At 41.1% G+C, this 27,867-nt stretch overlaps 1 protein-coding gene across 2 annotated transcripts in view; it reads left to right on the top strand.

The window, feature by feature from the left end:
- The first annotated feature begins 691 nt into the window (after window positions 1-691).
- LOC140730228 (uncharacterized) overlaps window positions 692-27,867 on the top strand; it is a 56,265-nt gene continuing 29,089 nt past the window's right edge. The window contains exon 1 of one of the 2 annotated variants that reach the window (XM_073050401.1): window positions 692-779. The gene's annotated coding sequence lies outside the window, so the exon portion shown is untranslated. The remainder of the gene's footprint in view (window positions 780-27,867) is intronic. The other variant, XM_073050400.1, reaches the window with a different exon arrangement.

Genomic DNA, 27,867 nt, shown 5'->3' with positions numbered 1-27,867 from the left:
CTGGATTGCGGAGCATGCCTTATGAAAACAGGTTGAGTGAATGCGGCCTTTTCTCCTTGGAGCAACAGAGAGTGAGAGGTGACCAGATAGAGGTGTATAAGGTGATGATGAGAGGCATTGATCTTGTGGATAGTCAGAGGCTTTTTCCCAGGGCTGAAATGTTCAGGGCTGAATATTTCTGGCATTGGAAAGGGTCCAGAGAAGTTTCACAAGAATAACTGCAGGAATAAATGGGTTAACATGTGTGGCATGTTGGCATGTTTGATGGCTCTGGGCCCGTACTCCCTGGAGTTTAGCAGAATGGAGGGGGCGGATCTGATTGAGAGCTATGGTATATTTTAAGGCCAGGACACTGGATGTGGAAAGGATATTTCCTATAGTGGGTGGTGGGGTTTAGGACCAGAGGACAGAGGGTCAAATTATCAGCATGTTCTCTTAGAACATATGGGAGGAAATTCTTCAGCCAGAGGGTGGGGAATGTGTGGAATTCACTGCCACAGATGGCAGTGGAGGCCAAATCAGAGAGTAATTTAAAGCAGAGCTTGATAGGTTCTTGATTATTCAGGGTGTCAACATGTGACAGGTTGACAGGAGAATTGGGTTGAGAGTTAAGATAAGTCTGTCATGATCAAATGCCAGAGTAGACATGATGAGCTGAATAGCCTCATTCAACTCCTATGTTTGAAATGAAGGTGGGCTGACTGAAGAAGGAAGCATTTCAGGTGAAAGTTGGTGGAGCTGTGGAGAGTGAAGACGACAAAGGACAGATTAAGATTGAGGTGAGTAGGAAATGTGGGCAGGGAAATGGCAGATGAAGGTTAATCTGGGTAGGTGTTGGTGAGCTGTTGCACTTTGGGAGGTCAAAAGTCGGAAGAAATCACACTGTAACTGATATGACCCTGAGGTGCATTAATGTACGGGAGGAGGGAGGTCATGTGTACAAGCCTCAATGTGGTAATGCCAGTAGGTTGGCAAAGAATGGATAAGGCATGCTAGTCTTCATTGATTAGGGTGAGAAGAGAAAGGTGGGAAGTGCTGCTACAGGCTCCCTACTTCCACAAAACTTCCTGCTCTTCCACCTATCTTCATATCATCCACAAATTTGACCACAAAGCCATCAATTCCATCATCCACATCATTGACATGTAATATGAATAGAATAGAAGTGTCCCAACACCACTAATCAACCCGAATAGGCCCACTGTATTTCCATTTTTGTCTCCTGTCAGTCAGCCGATCTTCAGTCCATGCTGGGGTCTTTCTTATAGAAACCTAGAAAATAGGTGCAGGAGTAGACCATTTGGCCCTTTGAGCCTGCACCGCCATTCAGTATGATCATGGCTGATCATCCACCTCAGAACCCTGTACCTGCTTTCTCTCCATACCCCCTGATCCCATTAGCCACAGGGGCCATATCTAACTCCCTCTTAAATATAGCCAATTAACTGGCCTCAACTGTTTCCTGCGGCAGAGAATTTCACAGATTCACCACTCTCTATGTGAATAAGTTTTTCCTCATCTCGGTCCTAAAAGGCTTCCCCTTTATGCTTAAACTGTGACCCCTCGTTCTGGACATCCCCAACATCGGGAACAATCTTCCTGCATCTAGCCTGTCCAATCCCTTTAGAATTTTATATGTTTCAATAAGATCCCCCCTCAATCTTCTAAATTCCAGCGAGTATAAGCCTAGTCGATCCAGTCTTTCTTCATATGAAGGTCCTGCCATCCCAGGAATCAATCTGGTGAACCTTCTCTGTACTCCCTCTATGGCAAGATTGTCTTTCCTCAGATTAGGGGACCAAAACTGCACACAATACTCCAGGTGTGGTCTCACCAAGGCCTTGTACAACTGCAGTAGAACCTACCTGCTCCTGTACTTGAATCCTCTTGCTATGAATGCCAACATACCATTTGCCTTTTTCACCGCCTGCTGTACCTGCATGCCCACTTTCAATGACTGGTGTACAATGACACCCAGGTCTCGTTGCATCTCCCCTTTTCCTAATCGGTCACCGTTCAGATAATAATCTGTTTTCTTGTTCTTGCCACCAAAGTGGATAACCTCACACTTACCACATTAAATTGCATCTGCCATGAATTTGCCCACTCACCTAACCTATCCAAGTCACCCTGCATCCTCTTAGCATCCTCCTCACAGCTAATACTGCCGCCCAGCTTCGTGTCATTTGCAAACTTGGAGATGCTGCATTTAATTCCCTCATCAAAATCATTAATATATATAGTAAACAACTGGGGTCCCAGCACTGAGCCTTGCGGTACCCCACTAGACACTGCCTGCCATTCTGAAGAGGTCCCGTTTACTCCCACTCTTTGCTTCCTGTCTGCCAACAAATTCTCTATCCACATCAATACCATACCCCCAGTACCGTGTGCTTTAAGTTTGCAAAATAATCTCCTGTGTGAGACCTTGTCAAAAGCATTTTGAAAATCCAAATATACCACATCCATTGGTTCTTCCCTATCCACTCTACTAGTTACATCCTCAAAAAAATTCTATAAGATTCGTCAGACGTGACTTTCCTTTCACAAATCCATGCTGACTTTGTCCTATGATTTCACCGCTTTCCAAATGTGCTGTTATCACATCTTTGACAACTGACTCTAGCATTTTCCCCACCACCAATGTCAGGCGGACCGGTCTATAATTCCCCAGTTTCTCTCTCCCTCCTTTTTTAAAAAGTGGTGTTACACTAGCCACCCTCCAATCCTCAGGAACTTATCCAGAATCTAAGGAGTTTTGAAAAATTATCACTAATGCATCCACTATTTCTTGGGCTACTTCCTTAAGCACTCTGGGATGCAGACTATCTGGCCCTGGGGATTTATCTGCCTTTAATCCCTTCAATTTACCTAACACCACTTCCCTACTAACATGTATTTCAGAATCAGAATCAGAATCCGACTTTAATCGCCAAGTACCTATGCACATACAAGGAGTTTACTTCCGGCAGATGTTGTCTCTCTGCTCCTAACAATAATAATGATAAATATAAATGAAAATATAGATTATACATACAGGTAGTGCAATCCAAGTAATAGTTAGCCGACAGTTAACCGGCAGTTAACTGTTCAGCAAAGTGACCGCAGTAGGGAAAAAACTTCTCCAATGCCGATTAGTCTTAGTCTGGAGGGATCTGAAGCACCTACCTTTCTCTCAGTTTCTCCATCTCACTAGACCCTCGGTCCCCTTCTATTTCCAGAAGATTCTTTATGTCCTCCTTAGTGAAGACAGAACCAAAGTAGTTATTCAATTGGTCTGCCATGTCTTTGTTCCCTATGATCAATTCACCTGTTTCTGACTGTAAAGGACCTACATTTGTCTTAACCAATCTTTTCTTTTCACATATCTATAAAAGCTTTTACAATCAGTTTTTATGTTCCCTGCCTGCTTTCTCTCATAATCCTTTTTCCCTTTCCTAATTAAGCCCTTTGTCCTCCTCTGCTGAACTCTGAGTTTTTCCCAGTCCTCAGGTGTGCTGTTTTGTCTAGCTAATTTGTATGTTTCTTCTTTGGAATTGATACTATCCCTAATTCCCCTTGTAAGCCACAGATGCACTACCTTCCCTGGTTTATTCTTTTGCCAAACTGGGATGAACAATTGTTGTAGTTCATCCATGCAATCTTTAAATGCTTGCCATTGCATATCCAGTGTCAACCCTTTAAGTATCATTTGCCAGTCTATCTTAGCTAATTCACATCTCATACCTTTAAAGCTACCCTTCTTTAAGTTCAGAACCTTTGTTTCTGAATTAACTATGTCACTCTTCATCTAAATGAAGAATTCCACCATATTATGGTCACTCTTACCCAAGGGGCCTCGCACGACAAGATTGCTAACTAACCCTTCCTCATCGCTCAATACCCAGTCTAGAATGGCCTGCTCTCTAGTTGATTCCTCGACATGTTAGTTCAGAAAACCATCCCACATACATTCCAAGAAATCCCCTTCCTCAGCACCCTTGCCAATTTGGTTCACCCAATCTATATGTAGATTGAAGTCACCCATTATAACTACTGTTCTTTTATTGCATGCATTTCTAATTTCCTGTTTATTGCCATCCCCAACCTCACTACTACAGTTAGGTGGCCTGTAAACAACTCCCACCAGTGTTTTCTGTCCCTTAGTGTTATGCAGCTCTACCCATATCTATTCCACATTGTCCAAGCTAATGCCCTTCCTTTCTATTGCGTTAATCTCCTCTCTAACCAGCAACGCTACCCCACCTCCTTTTCTTTCTTGTCTATCCCTCCTGAATATTGAATATCCCTAGATGTTGAGCTCCCATCATTGGTCACCCTGGAGCCATGTCTCTGTGATCCCAACTATATCATATTCCTTAATTACTATCTGCACATTCAATTCATCCACCTTGTTATGAATGCTCCTTGCATTGACACACAAAGCTTTCAGGCTTGTTTTTACAACACTCTTTGACCTTATACAATTATGTTGAAAAGTAGCCCTTTTTGATTTTTACCCTGGATTTGCCTGCCTGCCACTTTTACTTTTCACCTTACTACTTTTCGCTTCTACCCTCATTTTACACCCCTCTGTCTCTCTGCACTTGTTCCCATCCCCCTGCCACGTTAGTTTAAATCCTCCTGAACAGCAGTAGCAAACGCTCCCCAAGGACATTGTTTCCAGTCCAGCCCAGGTGCAGACCGTTCTGTTTATACCGGTCCCACCTCCCCCAGAACTGGTTCCAATGCCCCAGAAATTTGAATCCCTCCCACTTGCACCATTTTTCAAGCCACGTATTCATCTGAAATATCCTCCTATTTCTACTCTGATTAGCACGTGGCACTGGTAGTAATCCAGAGATGATTACCTTTGTGGTCCTACTTTTTAGTTTAACTCCTAACTCCCTAAATTCACCCTGTAGGACCTCATCCTGTTTTTTACCTATATCGTTGGTACCTACGTGCACCACGACCGCTGGCTGTTCACCCTCCCACTCCAGAATGTCCTGCAGCCACTCAGAGACATCCTTGACCCTTGCACCAGGGAGGCAACATACCATCCTGGAGTCTCATTTGTGGCTGCAGAAACGCCTATCTATTCCCCTTACAATTAAATCCCCTATCACTATAGCTCTCCCACTCCTTTTCCTTCCCTCCTGTGCTGCAGAGCCACCCATGGTGCAATGAACTCGGCTGCTGCTGCCTTCCCCTGATGAGACATCTCCCCCAACAGTATCCAAACAGTATATCTGTTTAGGAAGGAGATGACCTCAGGGGACTCCTGCACTACCTGCCTACTGCTACGCTGTCTAGTGGCCACCCATTCCCTTTCTGCCTGTGTAGCCTTTACCTGTGGTGTGGCCAACTCACTGAACGTGCTCTTCATAACTTACTCAGCATCGCGGATACTCCAGTATGAATCCAATTGCAGCTCCAGACGCTCAATGCGGTCTGCCAAAAGCTGCAGCTGGACACACTTCCTGCACACATAGTCGTCAGGGACACTGGAAGTATCCCTGATTTCCCACATGCTGCAGGATGAACAAGCCACGGGGCCGATCTCAGCTGTCATGACCTACCCAATACGTTGCCTCAACTTTTGAAACGTTCTCCTTTTAAAGTAACTTACCCAGCCTTACCTCACTTGGAGTGAAGCTCGTCCTCAGCCTCTGCTCACCAAAGCCCCTGGAGACAAAGCCTTCCTACTCTGTTGCCCGCTCCTTCAAACTGCTCTCTTTTAACTACTCCCGCTGCCTCACGGTCCAACTTACATGCGCTTGCGCAGTCGTGCCCGTTAAACTGTCTAAGAAAATGTAATACCATTGGCTCTTGTCGTGTTTAGCAGCCTCATATGTGGAACCATGTCAAAGGCTTTCTGACTTCTAAACAAACAACATCTACTGACTCTCTTCTGTCTATCCTGCCTGTCATTTTCTTAAAGATTTCCAGCAGATTTGTCAGGCAAGATTTCCCCAAAAGAAATATTAATTTTTACCCTATTTTATCCTGTGCCTGTAAGTATCTTGAAAGCTCATCCTTCATTTTGGACCCCAACATCTTCCCAAACACTGAAGTCAGGCTATCTGGACAATAATTTCATGACTTTTGCTTCACTCACTTTTGCAAAATGGAGTGACATTTGCATTTTTACAATCTTCTAGGAACATTCCATTGTCTAATGTTTCTTGAAAGATCTTTACTAATGCCTCAACAATCTCTTCAGCCACCTCTTTCAGAAACTTGGGATGTTGTTCATCAGATCCATGTGATTATCTACTTTCAGACCTTTCAGCTTTCCAGGCACCAGCTTAGTAACTGCAATCACTTCTGCCCCCTGACCCTCTCGAATTTCTATCATATTGCTGGTGACTTCCATTGTGAAGACTCAATCAAAATACTAATTGCATTCATCCACTCTTTCTTTGTCCCCAGTAACTCTGTCAGCGTAATTTTACAATGGTCTGATATTCACTCTCAACTCACTTTTACTCTTCATATATCTGAAATAACATTTGGTATCCTCATTTATATTACTGGCGAGTTTACCTCCATATTTCATCTCTTCTCTCCTTATTGTTGTTTTAGTTGCCTTGTGTTGGATTTTTAACATTTTCCCAATTGTCTAAATTCCCATCAATATTTGTTATATTATATGCCCTCTACTTTGCTTTTATGCTGTCTTTGACTTCTCTGTCAGCCTCAGATTCATCCTCTCTTTCAAGTTCCTAGTCATATTTGAGATGTATCTATCCTGCACCTTCCAAATTACTCCAGAAAATACAGCTGTTGCTGTTCTGCTGTCACCCACAGAGAGTTCTCTCTGGAAAGTGGAGAGGGGTGGGGTGGGGTGGGAGAGAGAAAGCAGCTTTGTTGGAGATGGCAGAAGTTGTGGAGAATGATGTATTGGGTACGGAGGTTAATGGACACACATACACCTCTCCACATCTACTTTATTTAGACCTTTCAATATTCAAAGCTTTCAATGAGATCCTACCCTCATCCTTCTCCGCTCCAGTGAGTGCAGGCCCAGAGCCATCAAATGCTTTTCATACATCAACACTTCCCTTCCCAGAATCACTCTCAGAAACCTCTATCATGTTTTGTAGCTTCAAAACATTAAACTAATTCAAAGGAAGACACAGGAGTCTGAAATGTGGGTCTAGATTCGAGTATTATTTTAAGCGAGGCACTCATGTATCACGTGGTAGCGTGATGATGTATGCATTTCATGGATTTTACATTATCACCCATAATTAATTATTTAAATGAACAGGATTGCTCAATCAATCAATACATATACAAGATTACTTAAATATTAAGTGTTTTTAATTATTTTTATTAAATATATTATTTTATTAAATTTATTTATTATTTTATTAAATATTAAGTATCTACTTTTTGCGAAGGCTGAGGGAAGTCCATCTCCCACCCCCCATCCTCATCACATTCTACAGGGGTTGTATTGAGAGCATCCTGAGCAGCTGCATCACTGCCTGGTTCTGAAATTGCACCATCTTGGATCACAAGACCCTGCAGCGGATAGTGAGGTCAGCTGAGAAGATCATCGGGGTCTCTCTTCCCACCATCAAGGACATTTACACTACGCACTGTATCCGCGAAGGAAACAGCATTATGAAGGACCCCATGCACCCTCATACAATCTCTTCTCCCTCCTGCCATCTGGGAAAAGGCTCCGAAGCATTTGGGCTCTGACGACCAGACTATGTAACAGTTTCTTCCCTCAAGCTATCAGACTCCTCAATATCCAAAGCCTAGACTGACACCTTGCCCTACTGTCCTGTTTATTATTTATTGTAATGTCTGCACTGTTTTTGTGCACTTTATGCAGTCCAGTGTAGGTCTGTAGTCTAGTGTAGCTTTCTCTGTGTTTTTTTAATTACGTAGTTCAGTCTAGTTTTTTGTACTGTGTCACGTAAACCATAGTCCTGAAAAACATTGTCTCATTTTTACTATGCACTGTACCAGCAGTGAAAGTCGAAATGACAATAAAAGTTGACTTGACTTGATATTAAATACACAACACTCCTCCTTGCATGGCTATAAAATCCAATTGAATAGAGAATGCATCTCAACTAGGTACACACTCTATAATACAACTACCATACAGACATCCACAGTATAGTGCGTTTTAAATTGTCCTATTCGGACCTAAAGATTTAATTGCTCTGGATGACTTTTTACTCCTGTGGGATACTATCCTGTGAGAAGGAGAATCACTTGGCAGGTGAGACTTGTGGCTGTGAAACAATCTCAGGTGCTGGTTCTTTCTCTGTGGTGGCTGTCTTCTAGTTTCTGCATCTTGACCTTGGGAAAGTGCACTTAGTTCACTGAAGTATTCTGGTATTAATCCATCTCGATCTGATCTCTCCACTTTGTTTCCTCATCTACAACATCAAGTCATTAAATCCTCTGTGCTCATCTCTTCATTGACTCTTTTCATTTTGTCTTACCATTCATCCAGCTGGGCTTTGGTCTTTGCATCTACTTTTACAAGAAGCTTTCCTTTTCCAGTTGAAGTTCATGCTATAATCTTCATGCAATCTTTATACTCAGAAAAGCCAAATGCTTGCAACTTTCCTGAAGTTCCTTCAAATCTCTTCCTGCTTAAAACCTTATTTCTCAAGTAACTGCCTGATTAATATATCAGAAGATTTCTCAGTTGTTACCTCTAGAAATTATTGTAGTTCGGCCACTGCTTTCATCACTTTCATGATTCCTCTGAGCGTTATGCTCCTTCCTTGGACCAATATGCTTTCCAACTAGAGGCAGAGGTTGGCCTGTTTGCCCCCTGTTGTTCATAGAGTTTGGCATGGAGACATCCAGAACCTTCCATAATTCCTGCCAGTTGACTTTATTGTAGGTGATGTGGCATGAAAATGGTGGCTGGATCTGCAATCAAGTTGTAGTTGTCTCTGCCAATCACATTCCCCACAATGCTGGTCCTCCTGTTTATACCATATAGTAACTCAATGTGGCTTGTAGCTGTTGTGTTTCACTGTTACGAATGTCATTCTCACAGGATTTGCCTTTACTCTAATATAAGTATATGGAAGTGTTGAATAAAAGGTCTCCAAGTCTGATCAAATTTAATAGAAGGGTCATATATAACACTTTTAATTTTTTCTAAGTTTAAACATAATGTAGTTTGAGAGAACCAATGAAATGTAGTGGGAGGATTAATTTCCTTCCAATTCAACTAAATCGATCTTTTGGCCATTAATGTGAGAAATTCAATCATCCGATATGCTGAAGAGGTTAAATGGTGTGGTTCTATCATTGGTAAACCAAAAATTGCCATAATAGGATGAGATTGTAAATCAATATTCAAAACAGTTGAAATAATATCAAAGATATCTTCCCAATATTTTTTAAAGTGGAACATGACCAAAACATATGAGTTAAAGAAGCGGTCTGGGAAGGACATCTATCACAAACTGGACTTGTATGAGAATAATAACGAGCTAATTTATCCTTAGACATGTGGGCCCTATGAACTACTTTGAACTGTATCAAGGAATGTTTAGCACATATAGAAGATGAATTAACTAATTGGAAATTTTTTCCCATTTTTCGATAGGTAAGGTAAGCTTAAGTTCCCTTCCCCAATCATTTTTAATGTTATTAGATGCATCTGAACGAATTTTCATAATTATGTTGTCGATAGATGATGTTGCACCTTTCTGAGAAGGATTTAAATCTAAGATTTTTTCCAGACTATCTGTAGCATATGAGTTCAGGAAAGTAGGAAGGATAGTATTTTAAAAGTTTCTAACCTGTAAATACCAAAAAAAAAATGAGATCTAGGTAAATTATATTTGCTAGACAATTGCTCAAATGACATGAAAAATTATCCAAAAATAAATCACAAAATCATAAAATACCTTTAGTTTTCCAAATCCTATAGGCTTGCTCTATAGTAGATGGATAGAAAAAATAGTCAAATATAATAGGACTTGCTAGAATAAATTGATTCAGCCCAAAAACTTTCTGAAATTGAAACCATATTCATAAGGTATATTTAACTATTGGATTATCTAATTGTTTATACAATTTAGAAAGAACAAAGGGAAGCAAAGTCCCTAGAATAGAACCCACTGAAAACCCTTGTACTGAGTTATATTCAAGGTTTACAAATGAGGGCTTAAAGTTGTATCCAAGTCCCATAACCAAAATTTCAAATAGCAAATATTAATAGCCCAATAAAAATCTAAAATTTGGCAATGCCAGACCACCCTCCTTTTTAGACTTCTGTAAATATTTTTTGCCTATCCTTGGATTTCTATTCTGCCAAATATAAGAAGAGATTTTAGAATCAACACTGTCGATCAAAGATTTCGGAATAAAAATTAGTAACATTAAGCATTAATCCGGCCTATCAATGACAAAGAAATTGGGGACCAATTAGTGAATAACTGTTTAATCTCATCAATGAAAGGTAAAAAGTTAACCTTAAATAAATCTTTGTTTTTTTGGTAATTTTGACTCTTAAATATATAAAATGGTCGGTAACCAATTTGAAAGGTAAACGTCCATATATTGGGACGTGTGTATTTTGAGGAAATAATTCGCTCTTATTAAGGTTCAGTTTGTAACCTGAAAAGTTACTAAACTGAGCCAACAAAGATAGAACTGCAGGAATAGATTCCTCAGGATTAGAGATAACACAGTAATAAATTGTCTGCATATAATGATAGTTTATGTATCTCACTCCTAAGGGTAATACCAAAAGTATTAGATGATTCCCAAATAGCAATTGCTAAGGTTTCCAGAGCAATATCAAATAGTAATGGACTAAAAGGACAAACTTACCTGGAACCCCGAAATAAACAAGAAAAGGGAGATATTTGATTACTAGTGATAACCAAAGCTACTGGGGTATGATATATCAATTTAACCCAAGATATAAATGTCAAACTAAAATTAAATTTCTCAAATACAGTAAATAATATGGCCATTCAACTGTCAAATGCTTTCTCAGCATCTAATGAAATGACACATTCTGGAATACTACATGAATGAGTGTAAACAATATTCATTAATCTCCTAATGTTAAGAGTACCAGTTTTTAATGAATCCAGTTTGATCCACAGAAATCATTCAAGGTAATACATCCTCTAACCTAGTCGCCAATATCTTAGAAAAAATCTTGGAATCTACATTCAACAAAGATATTGGTCGATATGATGCACATTCGGTGGGATCTTTATTCTTTTTTAATATTAAGGAAATAGAAGCCCTATAAAAAGATTATGGTAATTTACCCAATTTAATTGCTTCTTTAAAAACTCTACCTAACCAAGGAGAGAGAGAAGAAGAAAAGCATTAAAAAAATTCTACTGTATAACCGTCTGGACCTGGTGCTTTACCAGAATTCATTGAATGAATGGCGCCCTGTATTTCTTCATCTGTAATGGGAGTTTTTTTCTAATATTAAATGTTCTTCAGGTGATAATTTCGGAAATTCAATTTCCTTAAGAAATCGTGCATAATATTAGAATCATTAGGAAAATCAGAATTATATAAAGTGGTATAAGAATCTTGAAAATATCTGTTTATTTCATCATGATTAACTGTAAAATTACCAGCTTGTTTACGAATCTTAATAATTTGGCATTTAATTGAGGCAGTTTTCAGTTGATTAGCTAATAATTTACCCAATTTATCACAATGTATGTAATAGTCACATCTGGTTTTTGTTAATTGGTTTGCAATCAAAGATGTAAGTAATAAATAATAAGTAATTCCATTTGAAGCTCGACTCTCTGTTTATAAATCTCCTTGTAAGTTCTCAGTTAAATATCTGCATGCTTCAGTTCAGTATCTCTGAAATGCCTTTCAAGCTCATTTTGTGTAATGACTGAAACAGCTGAATCAGTGTCAAATTCCATTTTAATTACTTTGCTGTTTACTTCTGGTGTAAGCCATATTGTTTGTCCATAATTAATTTTCACATTGTAATCCTCAAGTGTACTCAGTTCTGTTTCACTCTCATCATTATCAGATCCTTCATTAACAGTATGTAAATTAGTGCTCTTTTTGAAACTGCAACTTGAGTTTTTAGTTTTTTCTCTTCCCTGTCTAGTTGACTTATTTTTGTCTGTCCAACATTCTCTTTGTATGTGTCCTACTTTGTTGCATTTTCTGAAAGTTTCGCCCTTGTATCTGCATTGGTCTGGAGTATGTGAGCCCCTGCTACAATGGTAATTCATTTTGTTTGGCCAGGCCAGTTTCTGTTTAGATGTTGCAATTTTGTTCATGCTCCCTTTTATTCCCCACTGTAACTCAGGTTCCGTCCATACTGGAACGGATAGTTTTGAAAACGCCGGTTTCACGTAAAAACGATAGGCATTCACACCAAGCATTTTTGAAAATACCTCCATCCACATTAAAACAGTATTTGGGTGAATCTCCTCCTACTGGGCATGCACAGGACACATCTACAGAAAACAAGCCACCAACATCCTTGCAGTGAGGATTGTTAATGCTATTGGGGGGGTTGTTTAAACTAATTTACAGGGGGATGGGAACCAGAGTGACAGAGATAGTGGAGTGGAGATGAAAATAAATGATGTTAAAGTTTCATGGAAAGTCACAAATTGAAGGGTTGTGTGTGGTTGTAATAATCTTCTGAGGTGTATCTATTTCAATGTGAGGAGTACTGTGGGGAAGGCTAACAAGCGTGAGGCCATGGATTAACACATGGAATTATGACATTGTAGCCATTAGTGAAACTTGGCTACAGAAGGGGCAGGACTGGCAGCTTAATGTTCCAGGGTTCCGATGTTTCAAATGTGATAGAAGCAAGAGGGATGAAGGGTTGGGGTGGGGGGGGGGAGATGTCAGGGAAAATGTTACAGCAGTGCTCAGGCAGGACAGATTAGAGGGCTTGTCTACCAAGGCCATATGGGTGGAGATGAGAAACAGGAAAGGTATGACCACGTTAATGGGGTTGTATTATAGACCACCCAATAGTCAGTGAGAATTGGAGGAGCAAATCTGCAGAGATAGCAGGCAACTGCAGGAGATGTGATGAGGATGTTACGAGAATTCAGGGTGACTTTGATAGGCTGGGTGAGTGGGCAGATACTTGGCAGATGGCGTTTAATGTGAATGAGTGTGAGGTTATCCACTTTGGGAGTAAGAACAGGAAGGCAGATTATTATCTGAATGGTGTAGAGTTGGGTAAGGGAGAAATACAAAGAGATCTCGGAGTCCTTGTTCATCAGTCACTGAAAGTAAATGAGCAAGTGCAGCAGGCAGTGAAGAAGGCTAATGGAATGTTGGCCTTTATTACAAAGGGAATTGAGTACAAGAGTAAGGAAATCCTTTTACATTCGTACAGAGCCCTGGTGAGACCACACCTGGAATATTGTGTACAGTTTTGGTCTCCAGGGTTAAGGAAGGACATCCTGGCTGTAGAGGAAGTGCAGCGTAGATTCATGAGGTTAATTCCTGGGATGTCTGGACTGTCTTACGCAGAGAGGTTAGAGAGACTGGGCTTGTACACGCTGGAATTAAGGAGATTGAGAGGGGATCTGATTGAAACATATAAGATTTTTAAGGGATTGGACAAGATAGAGGCAGGAAATATGTTCCAGATGCTGGGGGAGTCCAGTACCAGAGGGCATGGTTTGAGAATAAGGGGTAGGTCATTTAGGACAGAGTTAAGGAAAAACTTCACCCAGAGAGTTGTGGGGGTCTGGAATGCTCTGCCTCGGAAGGTAGTGGAGGCCAATTCTCTGGATGCTTTCAAGAAGGAGCTAGATAGGTATCATGGATAGGAGAATCAAGGGATATGGGGACAAGGCAGGAACCGGGTATTGATAGTAATTGATCAGCCATGATCTCAAAATGGCGGTGCAGGCTCGAAGGGCCGAATGGTCTACTTCTGCACCTATTGTCTATTGTCTATTGACATAAAGTTGTGAAAGCAGGGGATTTTAATTTTCCACATTGATTGGGACTCCCATACTGTTAAAGTTCTAGATAGGGTAGAGTTTGTAAAATGTGTTCAGGAAAGTTTTTAAAATCAATATATAGAGATACCGAATAGAGAGGATGCAATACTAGATCTCCTATTAGAAAACGAGTTAGGACAGGTGATGGAAGTGTGTGTAGGGGAACACTTCGGTTCCAGTGATCATAACACTGTTAGTTTCAACTTAATCATGGATAAAGATAGATCTGGTCCTCAGGTTAAGGTTCTAAACTGGAAAAAGGCCAAATTTGAAGAAATGAGAAAGGATCTAAAAAGCGTGGATTGGGACAGGTTGTTCTCTGTCGTTGGTAAGTGGGAGACCTTTAAAGGAGAAATTTTGAGAGTGTAGATTTTGTATGTTCCTGTCAGAATTAAAGTTAAAGTGGGTAAGAATAAGGAACCTTGGTTCTCTGGGGATATTAGAACTCTGATAAAGAAGAAGAGAGACAGGTATGACATGTATAGGAAACAGGGAGCAAATAGGGTACTTGAAGAGTATAGAAAGTGCAAAAAACTACTTAAGAAAGAAATCAGGAGGGCTAAAAGAAGACATGAGGTAGCTTTGACAGTCATGGTGAAGGAAAATCCAAAGAGCTTCTACAGGTATATTAAGAGCAAAAGGATAATAAGGGATAAAATTGGTCCTCTTGAAGATCAGGGTGGTCGGCTATGTATGGACCAAAAGAAATGGGAGAGATCTTAAATGTGTTTTTTGCATCTGTATTTACTAAGGAAACTGGCATGGAGTCAATGGAAATGAAGCAAACAAGTAGTGAGGTCATGGAACCTATACAGATTGAAGAGGAGGAGGTGCTTGTTATCTTGAGGCAAATCAGAGTAGATAAATCCCCAGGACCTGACAGGGTATTCCCTTGGACCTTGAAGGAGACTAGTGTTGAAATTGCAGGGGCCCTGGCAGATATATTTAAAATGTCAGTATCTATGGGTGAGGTGCCGGAGGATTGGAGGATTGCAGGATAGCTCATGTTGTTCCGTTGTTTAAAAAAGGCTCAAAAAGTAATCCAGGAAATTATAGGCTGGTAAGTTTGACATCTGTAATAGGTAAATTATTGGAAGGAGAACTAAGAGATAGGATCTACAAGTATTTGGATAGACAGGGACTTATTAGGGAGAATCAACACGGCTTTGTGCATGGTAGGTCATGTTTAACAAATCTATTAGATTACCAGGAAAGTGGATGAAGGGAAGGCAGTGGATGTTGTCTACGTGGACTTCAGTAAGGCCTTTGACAAGGTCCCGCATGGGTGGTTAGTTAAGAAGATTCAGTCGCTAGGTATACATGGTGAGGTAGTAAATTGGATTAGACATTGGCTCAATGGGAGAAGTCAGAGATTGGTAGTGGAGGACTGTTTCTCTGAATGGACCCCTGTGACTAGTGGTGTGCCTCAGGAATCAGTGCTGGGTCCATTGTTATTTGTCATCCATATCAATGATCTGGATGATGATGTGGCAAATTGGATCAGCAAATTTGCTGATGATACAAAGATTGGAAGTGTAGTGGACAGTGAGGAAGGTTTTCAAAGCTTGCAGAGGGATCTGGACCAGTTGGAAAAATGGGCTGAAAGATGGCAGATGGAGTTTAATACAGACAAGTGTGAGGTATTGCACTTTGGAAGGAAAAACCAAGGTAGAACATACAATGTAAATGGTAGGACATTAAGGAGCGCAGTAGAACAGAGGGATCTAGGAATACAGATACAGAATTCCTTAAAAATGGTGTCATGGGTAGATAGGGCAATAAGGAGAGCTTTTGGTACATTGGGCTTTATAAATCAAAGTATTGAGTATAAGAGTTGGAATGTTATGGTGAAGTTGTATAAGGCATTGGTGAGGCCAAAGTTTGAGTATTGTGTGCAGTTTTGGTCACCAAATTACAGGAAGGATATTAATAATGTTGAAAGGGTGCAGAGAAGAATGTGGAGAGACTTGATCGAGGTATATAAAATTATGTGGGTATAGATAGAGTGAATGCAAGCAGACTTTTTCCACTGAGGCTAGGGGAGAAAAATAAACAGAGGACATGGGTTAAGGGTGAAGGGGGAAAAGTTTAAAGAGAACATTATGGGGGGGTTTCTTTACACAGAGAGTGGTGGCAGTGTGGAATGAGTTGCCAGATGAAGTGGTAAATGTGTTTCACTTTTGACATTTAAGAAAAATTTGGACAGGTACATGGATGAGAGGTGTTTGGAGTGATATGGGCCAGGTACAGGTCAGTGGGACCAGGCAGAAAAATAGTTTGGCACAGCCAAGAAGAGCCAAAAGGCCTGTTTCTGTGCTGTAATGTTCTATGGTTCTATGGTTTGATGTCAAATCTCACTGTGAAATTGTGCATTTGTGCAGTTACAGTGTAGAAAAACTTAAAAGGAAATTGCCAAATGATGGACAGCTGTTGGCTCTCGTGCAGTAGGACTTAAAACTAAAAAAAAGCAAATACCGGAGCGTATGGAGGCAACCAGCAGGGAGTTCATGGACAGTATGACCTAGCTGATGACAAACATTGAAAAACTGACTAACTCTGTTGCATTAATAAAGCACCTTGTTAAATGTATAAAACATGTCTGCATCCGTGTTATCTTGTATTTCCATACAATGTTACATTAGGCTGTTACACCTCTATTGTCAGAGAAGTACTTGCATAAATTGGTAAACCACGTTCACACAATCAAGGACAGAAAACAGGGCAAAGTGAGTACAATTATTTATTCAGTAAGTTATGGGTCAAAGTATTTGGTGAATACATTTCTAACTCTTCTGGCTTCAGTCTTGTTGCCGTCTGCTCTGAAATTGTTAGGTTGTGTGGCGGGTTGCATTCAAGAAAACAATGAAATGCCACGCTACCACCACAATCTGTTCTGGCATGTCAAGACAGCATTTTTAGAAATCTCCGTTTACCCTGTCCACACTGCTCTGCCCAATCGGCCTTTTCAGATTTACATACTCTGGAGGGCATTTTAGAAAAGTTTTGTTTTTGGGGGAGGAAAATTGCCATTTCCATGTGGATGGAGGGTCAAAACAAAGAGAAAAAGCTTTGGTTATGGATTTATCTGGTTAAGTGTGGACATAGCCTCAGTTTGTCTCTGCCTGAGGTTTCCATTGAAACAGATATTTCAACTGCTCTTCTAACTGAAGCACAACTTACATTTAGAAGTTATTTTTGAATGCCTTCTTGTAAGATTCCATGATCTAAACAATCTCCTAATTGCATCATTGAGCCCATAATTGGGCTGACAATGCTCGGGCAATCTCTTCAATTCCACCACATTAGCTGAAATGTATTTCCCTTACTTTGGTTTCCACTTCTGAAACCTGAAGTGTTTGGCTTTGGTTTTCATTGTTCCTGCATCACTTCTACAATAGATTAGATTAGATTAGATGAGATTATGCAATATTTGCAGTATGTGCTGCTTTGGTTAGAGCAGTCAAACTTTGAAGCAAACTATATGCCTGGAATCTCAATGTACTTAGCAAAATTGGTTCTTGTTTCTTCTTGGTTACTTAATTTACTACAAAATATTGTTGAATTTGTTCAGTACATGACACTCAGTAATCTGTTGTGTAATCAAACATGCCAATCTTTCTGTTGTAGCCAGCCATTTTTGTTTTTGTTATGATTATCACCTGGTACTCACTCTTTATGAGCCTGTGAGTCCTTCCTTTCCCATAATGAACTGATGAATTCTTCTGTTTTCTGACTTTTTTTTAAACTCAGTCATGTCTTCCCTTCTGAAGAATATATGCCGCATTGCTATTTGTTAACTTGACAGTCTGCACATACTGGGCTGTGTATTTTACTCTAAATTCCTTGCTGCATTTTTTTTTAGTTTAAATGTCTCACTGCACATTAACAGGTCATGTAACCGTGTCAAGTTCCTTTTAAAAATACTTTGCCACCATTGTTATGTTTTGTAACTTTGGAACTTTAAACTAATTCAAAAGAAGACATGCATGTCCAAAATGTGGGTCTAACTTCAAGTTTTAATTTAAACAAGGTACTCACATATCATGAGGTAACGTGATGATGTAGGCAATTCATGTATTTATACGTATAACCCATGGTAAATTAATTCAATAAACAAGGTGGCTTAATCAACATAAATATTGTGGCAAGCACTTGGTCCATAATGATAAATGAGAAAGCTTTTAACTCAATAACAGTTTTATTGTGATACACAAAACAGACCACCCACCATGACCCAGAGTGTGAACCCAACCAGTCTCATACAGACGGGGGAGGTGACCATCACACACCCTGGTTACAGTCAGGGTGACCCACAAATACACAAGCAAATACAGTAACTGTATAACTCAAGCTAATATGTAACAATAAATGAACTGGAACTTCCCACCATAATCCCACAAAAGCAGTTTAACACAAGAACAATAAACAATACTGGTCATTGGAAATTTATACAGTGGCATGCAAAAGTTTGGGCACCCCTGGTCAAAATTTCTGTTACCGTGAATAGTTAAGTGAGCAGAAGATGAACTGATCTCCAAAAGTCATAAAGTTAAAAATGAAACATCCTTTTCAACAGTTTAAGCAAGATTATTATTGTATCATTGATAGTGTATTATTCTTGTTTTGTACAATTTTAGAGTTGAAAAAGGAAAGGAGCACCATGCAAAAGTTTGGGCACCCCAAGAGATTTGAGCTCTCAGATAACTTTTACAAAGGTTTCAGACCTTAATTAGCTTGTTAGGCTATGGCTTGTTCACAGTCATCGTTAGGAAAGGCCAGATGATGCAAATTTCAAAGCTTTATAAATACCCTGACTTCTCAAACCCTGTCCCAACAATCAGCACCCATGGGCTCCTCTAAGCAGCTGCCTGGCACTCTGAAAATTAAAATAAATGATGCCCACAAAGCAGGAGAAGGCTATAAGAAGATAGCAAAGCATTTTCAGATAGCCGTTTCCTCAGTTCGTAATGTAGTTAAGAAAAGGCAGTTAACAGGAACGGTTTAGGTCAAGCTGAAGTCTGGAAGACCAAGAAAACTTTCCGAGAGAACTGCTCATAGGATTGCTAGAAAGGCAAATTAAAACACCCATTTGACTGCAAAAGGCCTTCAGGAAGACTTAGCAGACTCTGGAGTGGTGGTGCACTGTTCTACCGTGCAACAACACCTGCACAAATATGACCTTCATGGAAGAGTCATCAGAATAAAACCTTTCCTGAGTCCACGCCACAAAATTCAGCGCCAGAAGTTTGCAAAGGAACATCTAAATAAGATTGATGCAGTTTTGAAAGAAGTCCTGTGGACTGATGGAAGTTAAAATAGAACTTTTTGGCCACAATGAGCAAAGGTATGTTTGGAGAAAAAGGGTGCAGAATTTCATGAAAAGAACACCTCTCCAACTGTTAAGCACAGGGGTGGATCGACCATGCTTTGGGCTTGTGTTGCAGCCAGTGGCATGGGGAACATTTCACTGGTAGAGGGAAGAATGAATTCAATTAAATACCAGCAAATTCCGGAAGCAAACATCACACCATCTGTAAAAAAGCTGAAGATGACTTCCACAACAGGATAATGATCCTAAACACACCTCAAAATCCACAATGGACTACCTCAAGAGGCACAAGCTGAAGGTTCTGCCATGACCTTCACAGTTCCCCGACCTAAACATCATCGAAAATCTGTGGATAGACCTCAAAAGAGTAGTGCATGCAAGACAGCCCAAGAATCTCACAGAACTTGAAGCCATTTGCAAGGAAGAATGGGCAAAAATCCCCCAAACAAAAATTGAAAGATTCTTAGTTGGCTACAGAAAGCGTTTAGAAGCTGTGATACTTGCCAAAGGGGATGTTACTAAGTACTGACCATGCAGGGTGCCCAAACTTTTGCTTTGAGCCCTTTTCCTTTTTTGTTATTTTGAAACTGTAAGAGATGGAAATAAAAAAGTAATGTTGCTTAAAATATTAAAGAAATGTGTCATCTTTAACTTTATGCCTTTTCGAAATCAGGTATTCTTTTACTTGCTTATCTATTCACAGTAACAGAAATTTTGACCGGGGTGCCCAACTTTTGCATGCCGCTGTATGTGTGTGTATATATATCTATATAGCCTTCTTGTTTATTGAAATAATACGTAGAATGCTCCAAGTGTGGTCTGACCAAACCTTATAAAGATTCAGCATTCCATCATTGCTTTTACATTCTAGTCTTCTCAAATTGAATGCCAACATCGCATTTCCCTTCCTTCCCACCAAATCAATCTGCAAGTTAACCTTTAAGGAATCCTGCACAAGGACTCTTAAGTCTCTTTGCACATCTGAGGTTTGAAATTTCACCCTGTTTAGACAATAGTCGATGCCTTTATTCCCTCTACCGAAGTGCATGAGGATCACTTCCCTAGACTATATTCTATCAGGCACTTCTTTGTCTATCCTACTAATCTGTCAAGTCCTTCTGCAGACTCCCTGCTTCCATAACATTAACTGCCCCTCCATCTATGTTTGCATGATCTGCAAACTTGACCACAAAGCAACCAATTTCATCAAACAAATCATTGACATATAACATGAAACAAATCAGTCCCAACACTGACCCACGCAGAACACCACTAATCACTGGCACTCAACCAGGAAAGAATTGCTTCACTTCTGCTGTCTGCCTCGTTACAGTCAGCGAGGCTTCTATCAATGCTGGTATCTTTCCTGTCACACCATGAACTTTTCTCATATTTAGCAGCCTCATGTGGGGCCCGTTTACCAGCTGGTTGAGATCCCACTAAGCTTTGATAGGATTCCTCACTGTCCACTACACTCAGCTCTTTAGTTTTGGACTGAGGGGATGGTTGTTATCATGACACCATGTCACTGAGTATCTCCAAGGACACACAGGAAATCAAAATCAAAGTCAAATTTGAGTTAATATTCAAGTGCACAGGTGCTCATTGAAATCTTACTTGTAGCAGCATCACAGGAATACAGCACCACATAAGCATTATTCACAAGAAAAGCAAAAAAGTAACAAGAATTACACACAGGTTTTTTCAGAAAAGGAAACATTAGAACCAAGAGAAACAAGAAACAAGTTTATTTCTGCGTCATTGTGATGACTTCTTCTCTGTAGGCTGCCTCATTATTGTTTGAGATGAGGCCAATCACTGTAGTATCATCTGGAAATTTAATTAGCAGATTGAGCTGTGGGTAGTGACAGTTATGGGTATACAAAGAGTAAAGGAAGGGACTTAGTACATACCCCTGGGGTACCTGTATTGAGGGGCAGAGGTTAAAAGCCAGCAATCTGACAAGAAGTCCAGCATCCAGCTGCGCAAGGCAGGATGAAGGCAAAGGTCTCTGAGCTTCTTGTTGAGCCTGGGGGGAATTAGGGTGTTGAATGCTGAACTGTAGTCCAAGAACAGCTTTTTAAGTATATAAAGGGTAAAAGAGAGTGCAGGGTGGATATAGGACCAATACAAAATTACGCTGGAGATATTTTAATGCGAGATGCAGAGATGATAGGACCTGAATGCGTATTTTGTATCAGTCTTCACAGTGGAAGACGTCTGCTGTATACTGGACATTCAATTAAAGAGTGTCAGGGAAGTGAAGTTTGCGCAGTGAGGAGAAGAAGATGGCGGTGCGACGCAGCGTGCGCAGCCTCTCTAGAGAATGGATATCTGTTTTGTGTAAGTAGGGATCTGTGCACAATCCTGATTTGATGGAGGCGGACGTGACAGCATGGAGGAACATCTGGAGAAACTTCTGAAATGCCCGCTTCGCTGCCACTGCTACTGTGCGGTCCGGAATCTCCGGAGGAGAACGCCTCCGAGAGCTCGGCTTTGCCTGTTTCGGCGGCTGGGACGAGGTTGAAGGCGCCCGGCAGAGAATGGAGCTCGGGAGGGTGTATTGGAGGGGCTGGTCGGAGGCTCGAAGTTTTCGGACGGACTCAGAGACTGCTGTCGTCGGGTACTTCTGAGGCATCAATTGTCAGTGCCTGGAAGCTTGCTGCCTGATGATCGGATTATTGGTGTCAATTGGGGACTTTGAGACTTTTTTTAAACCGCGTCCATTGTCTGCGTCTATCGAATTACGGTATTGCTTTGCACTGCTGTAACTAATGTTATAATTATGTGTTTTTGTCAGTGTGGGTCTTGGTTTGTCCTTTTTTTAAATTTTGTGATATCACTCTGGAGGAACATTGTATCATTTCTTAATGCATATGCATTTCTAAATGACAATAAACGAGGAGTGAATGTCCTCATAATCTAAAAAGATCTCAAAAAAAATTTACGAATGAGAAATTGCTCAGGAAGCGTCATGGTCTGAGGGTGGATAAATCTGCTGGAACTGATGGAATGCACCCTCGGCTTCTGAAGGAAGTAGCTGGAGAGATTGTGGAGGGATTAATGCTGATCTTTCAAGAATCAATAGATTTTGGCATTGTTGCGGATGAGTAAACAATTGAAAATGTTACTCCGGTATTTAAGGAAGGTGGGAGGCAGCAGAAAGGAAACCGTAGACCCGTTAGCCTGGCATCAGTGGTTGGGACGTTGTTGGAATCGGTTGTTGGGGATGAGATTACGGAGTACTTGGAGGCACATGACAAGATAGGCCAAAGCCAGCATGGTTTCCTGAAAGGAAAATCCTGCCTGACAAACCTACTGCAAGTTTTTGAGGAAGTTACAAGCAGGGTAGACAAAGGAGATGTAGTAGATGTTGTGTACTTGGATTTTCAGAAGGCCTTTGACAAGGTGCTGCACATGAGGCTGCTTAGCAAGAGAAGACCATGGAATTACAGAGAAGTTACTAGTGTGGGTGGAGCATTGGCAGAAAATAGAGTAGGAATAAAAGGATCCTATTCTGGCTGGCTGCCAGTTACCAGTGGAGTTCCACAGGGGTTGGTGTTGGGCTGCTGCTTTTTACAATGTAGGGCAGTGATTTGGACTATGGTATTAATGGCTTTGTGGCTAGATTTGCCAGTGATACCAAGATAGGTGGAGGAGCAGGTAGTGTTGAGGAAACAGACAGCCTGCAGAGAAACTCAGATAGTTTAGGGAAATGGGCAAAGAAGTGGCATATGTAATACAATGTTGAAAAGTGTACGGTCATGCACTTTGATGGAAGAAATAAACGGGCAGACTATTATTTAGATGGGGAGAGAATTCAAAGTGCAGAGATGCAAAGAGACTTGGGAGTCCTTCTGCAGGATACCCTAAAGGTTAACCTCCAAAAGTTGAGTTGGTTGTGAAGAAGGCAAATGCAATGTTGGCATTCATTTTCTAGAGGTATAGAATACAGTATAAGAGCTGGGATGTGATGTTGAGTCTTTATAAGGTGCTCGTGAGACCACACTTGGAGTATTGTGTGCAATTTTGGGCTCCTTATTTTAGAAAGAATATACTGACCTTGGAAAGGGTTCAGCGAAGATTCATGGGAATTTCCAGGAATGAAAGGGTTACCGTATGAGGAACATATGACAGCTCTTGGGCTGTATTCCCGGGAGTTCAGGAAAATGAGGTGGAATTGTATAGAAGCATTCCGAATGTTAAAAGGCCTGAACAAATTAGATATGGCAAAGTTATTTCCCATGGTAGTGGATTCTAGGACAAGAGGGCACAACTTCAGGATTGAAGGACGTCCTTGTAGAACAGACACATGGAGAAATTACTTCAATCAGATGGTGGCAAATCTGTGGAATTAGTTGCCATGAGCGGCTGTGGTGGCCAAGTCATTGGGAGTATTAGATAGGTTCTTGATTAGCCAGGGCATCAAAGGGTATGGGGTGAAAGCAGGGGAGTAGGAATGACTGGAAGAATTGGATCCACCTATGATTGAATGGCAGAGCAGACTCAATGGGCCAAATGGCCTACTTCTGCTCCTATATCTTATGGTTTAACAGCATTCTCACATAAGCATCATTCTTCTCCAGATGTATATGGACGATGTTAAGAGCTGTGGCTATTGTGTCATCTGTCAATTGGTTGTGTCAGTAGGCATATTGCAGGGGGTCCAGTTTGGGTGGTAGCGTGCCGCAGATGTAGTCCTTGACCAGCCTCTCCAAGTATTTACTTATCATTGAGGAGAATGGGGAAGGACACCAGTTGCTCAGAAATGTTACCTTGGTCTTAGGTACAGGGACAATGGTGGATGTTTTGAAGCAGGAGGCCACTCTACACTGGGAGAGAGAGAGATTAAAATATCAAGGAGAATAAAAGTACAAACCTAACTTAAGCTGTAATTGCAAAACCCAATGCTAAATTTTGGATAGAAAACCATCATCACCAAAATGTTAACAATCCAGCTGGTTGCTGTGGATGAGCTTAATGTTAAAAAGAAGTGAAAAATGCTAGTGAGCTATTACATCTCCTATTTCACCTCTCTCCTTCGCCTCTGTAAACAGTCAAACCCACAGATTGAGCCATTAGGTAATTCAGTGAGATCCCCAGTCACCAGGACATCCCAACACCCTTCCAGTGGAGATCAGGAGGATGTAGATTACTCCTGTCTGTGAGTCACTCTGTCATTGGGTGGGGGTGGGGAGTGAGTGGTGCCACAAAACTGACCCCTGTAACATCCCGTATTTACAACTACTATTTCCCTTGCAGGAGAAGAGGAGGGTCACCATGGCAACTCAGGAATATACATCTGTTACTGCTATAAAGAAGGCTGTGAGGGGCATCACCAAAGCATCTGACGTCAGGGAGGACAATGCTTTGATCTTGCAGCCATACAGTAACTGGGAACAGTTTCTGATGCCTGGCCCAATCTCTATTGCCATCTTAGGGGAAATTATATTCCTTTCTGCAGGAGAGGACTTTGCAATTGACAAGATGGTGCCCAACGGAGGGGTTAAGTACATGAAATATCCCAAATCATTCCGTGCCTCTTTAGTGCAAGTGAGCAACGAGGGCTGGGAGGCTTTTCAGCAAGCCCACAAGAACATGGATCAAATCCGGCTTCTCGCTGTGAACGTCCCCACTGACATGAGAGATGTTGTGAAGTTCCTCATGCAGAAAGATCCAAAGGTCACTGAAACTTTCCTACCAATTCCTCTGAACAACATCAAATCCACTGCAGATAAATGCTTGGAGCTGGCCACAGCTGTAGAGCAGAAGTTCACTGGGGTCATCCATCTCATCAATGAACTATTGGAGGCCTGTACAAGCTCGAAAGGAGTGTATGAGCAACAATTACATGAAATAAAAATCAAAAAGGAACTGGCTGAAATGAAGGAGAAAGCAGCAAGACAGGCTAAAGAAATTCTGAATGGGTACCACCAAAAAATGGAAAAGCAATTGGACGATGCAAATAAAGAATACAAATCCAGCATGGATTCCATTCCAGTTGGCTGGAATGCTGTGGGAATGTCAATAACAGAAACATTTTTCAATAGTGTCAGTTCATTAGTCAGTCTGGGATTTGTCAGGTCAATGTTCTCTAAAATGAGCAATACTGTAACAGCTGCAGTCAGTCCCAAATCTGCTAGCAATGCTAAAGTCATTGAGAATAATATTATTTATAAAGGAGAGATCCTGCAGTTTTCTATACAACAGCTTTATCCCTTCCGGACCCAGGATAAGAAAATTGACTTGAAGAAACTGAACAGTGAGGATGGAACAGAAATGTTAAGCTTGTGTAAACAGAACTTGGAGCAATTGAAGAAAGAGGCAGAAAAAGGAGGGGATTGCCCTGAGAAGGATACAGCCCTGAAGATCTGTAAATCAGGAATTGGAATATGTGTGGAGCTGCAAACCTTACAAAAGTCTAGACCAGCTGATGAAGTGGCAATGGCCAGTCTAGCTAAGAAGATAAAAAATGTGATGCAGGAGACAATCAGGTTCACCTCACACTGCAAGACAAAGGTAGGGACCATGGGTGTAACAGCCACTCCACCACACATGTCTCAAGCTGACCTAGGAGAGGGTCCCACTGGTTTACAGACAGCCTGTCTCAATGCCAGAATCAAAGTGGAACAGTCTTCAGCACAGCTACGAGCTGCACAGGAGATGTATGAGAAAAGCTTTGAGAATATAAAGAAGAATAATGAGGAACTGCAAGAGGTCCTGGAGACTCTGAAGAGCTGTAAAGTTCAGGAAATAGATTTTGATAAAACTGTGGAGATGCTTCTGAAGGGATTGGACGCTTTGGGCCGTGTGAAAGAACAATGGGGTAAGATGGTTCTCTTCTTCACCATGATGTCAAACCTGATCGAATGTGCCCTGAACCCATCACTTCACAAATTCATACAGTACAGTGAAAAGTCTTCCTCCGGCTATTCACAAAACCAACTGATCCAGGACATGTTGTACACAGAGATCTCTCATGCCACTAATATTGCAAGCCTTGTCCACTTGATCGCTGAAACATACGTGCAGGTCTCTACCCATCATCTGATGGACCGGGTCAACAGCCTAGGGAAATTAATGGGCCTCGACCCAAATCGGGACAGAATTAAATTTGAGGAGCAGCGTAAGAAGTTTGGATCAGACTGTAAGGCAGCATCAGAAGCCATTGAAGATCTTGTAAAGAAGAATAAAGAGCATTATAAAGAGCGAGTGCAAGTGAGAATAGACAGAATCCAGAACACTGTGATGCCTTTGCTACCCCCTGCCACATCTGAAGAAATTAAAGAAATTGAAGATGCTGTGCAAGTAGGCACACAGGCAGCAATTGAGGAAATATCAGAAGAGATCTTGAATAATTACATTTAACAAGCCCTTTCCTCACACACTCCAACTTTCCAGCGTTTCCCAGAGATCATTGTCATTTATTGATGGTATCTTGATTGGCTTTTAGTAAGGAGAGGTTACACTTCCCTGGTAATGGAGGGAGGAGGTTACATGGATAACAACATCTTCCAGTAGTTCAGTTTGAGAGACATTACTTGTTTCTCCATCCAAATGAACTCTCGATTTCCTCTCCACCATGCCTTGGCTTTGTGAAACAATTCTGAAGGCTTCTGTCTCTGTTACTTTGACCCCCTGCCCATCTCATGTACTCACCCCTGGGGAGTAATGATCCACTTGTTTGAAGTTCCCTCTTGAGTCCACAACAGCCTGTGAGGGAGTTTTCTGACATCAGCCCTAAAATGCATTTCTCCCTCAGGCTGTGTCTGTAAATGACTGTGGAATATTTACCAAAGCTGTACTGTTTGTTCTGCTCTGCTGTCATTAGATCAAGTAGATCTGGTGTCGTAAGAAAACACCGAGTGCTCCTTTTCCTCCCAATCTCCCAAATATGGACATCCAAACCATTCCCCAAGTAAATCTCTCTTAATGGCCCCCGTTATTACCCTGTCCTCAAAGCTGGGGACGTGGGCTAATGGCCAAGTGCCTTCCTTGCTCATTTCCTGGCATGGGATTGTGGAGGAAGTGAGCTGTGGAGACAGACTCGGTAAAGTCAGAGGCAGGATTGGGAGGGACACTGGAGGGTTGATTGTGCTGCAGCTGATGATAGATATAACCATATAACAATTACAGCACAGAAAGCCATCTCAGCCCTTCTAGTCCATGCCGAACACTTACTCTCACCTAGTCCCACTGACTTGCACTCAGCCCATTACCCTCCATTCCTTTCCTGTCCATATACCTATCAAATTTTACTTTAAATGACAATATCTAACCTGCATCTACCACTTCTACTGGAAGCTCGTTCCACACAGCTACCACTCTCTCAGTAAAGAAGTTCCCCCTCGTGTTACCCCTAAACTTTTGCCCCCTAAATCTCAACTCATGTCCTCTTGTATGAATCTCCCCTACTCTCAATGGAAAAAGCCTATCCATATCAACTCTATCTATCCCCCTCATAATTTTAAATACTTCTATCATACCCCTCAACATTCTGTGCTCCAAAGAATGAAGACCTAACTTGTTCAACCTTTCTCTGTAACTTAGGTGCTGAAACCCAGGTAACATTCTAGT

Source organism: Hemitrygon akajei, chromosome 7 (genome assembly GCF_048418815.1).
Source record: "Hemitrygon akajei chromosome 7, sHemAka1.3, whole genome shotgun sequence".
Taxonomy (NCBI): domain Eukaryota; kingdom Metazoa; phylum Chordata; class Chondrichthyes; order Myliobatiformes; family Dasyatidae; genus Hemitrygon; species Hemitrygon akajei.
This window is presented reverse-complemented; position numbering and strand designations above follow the sequence as displayed.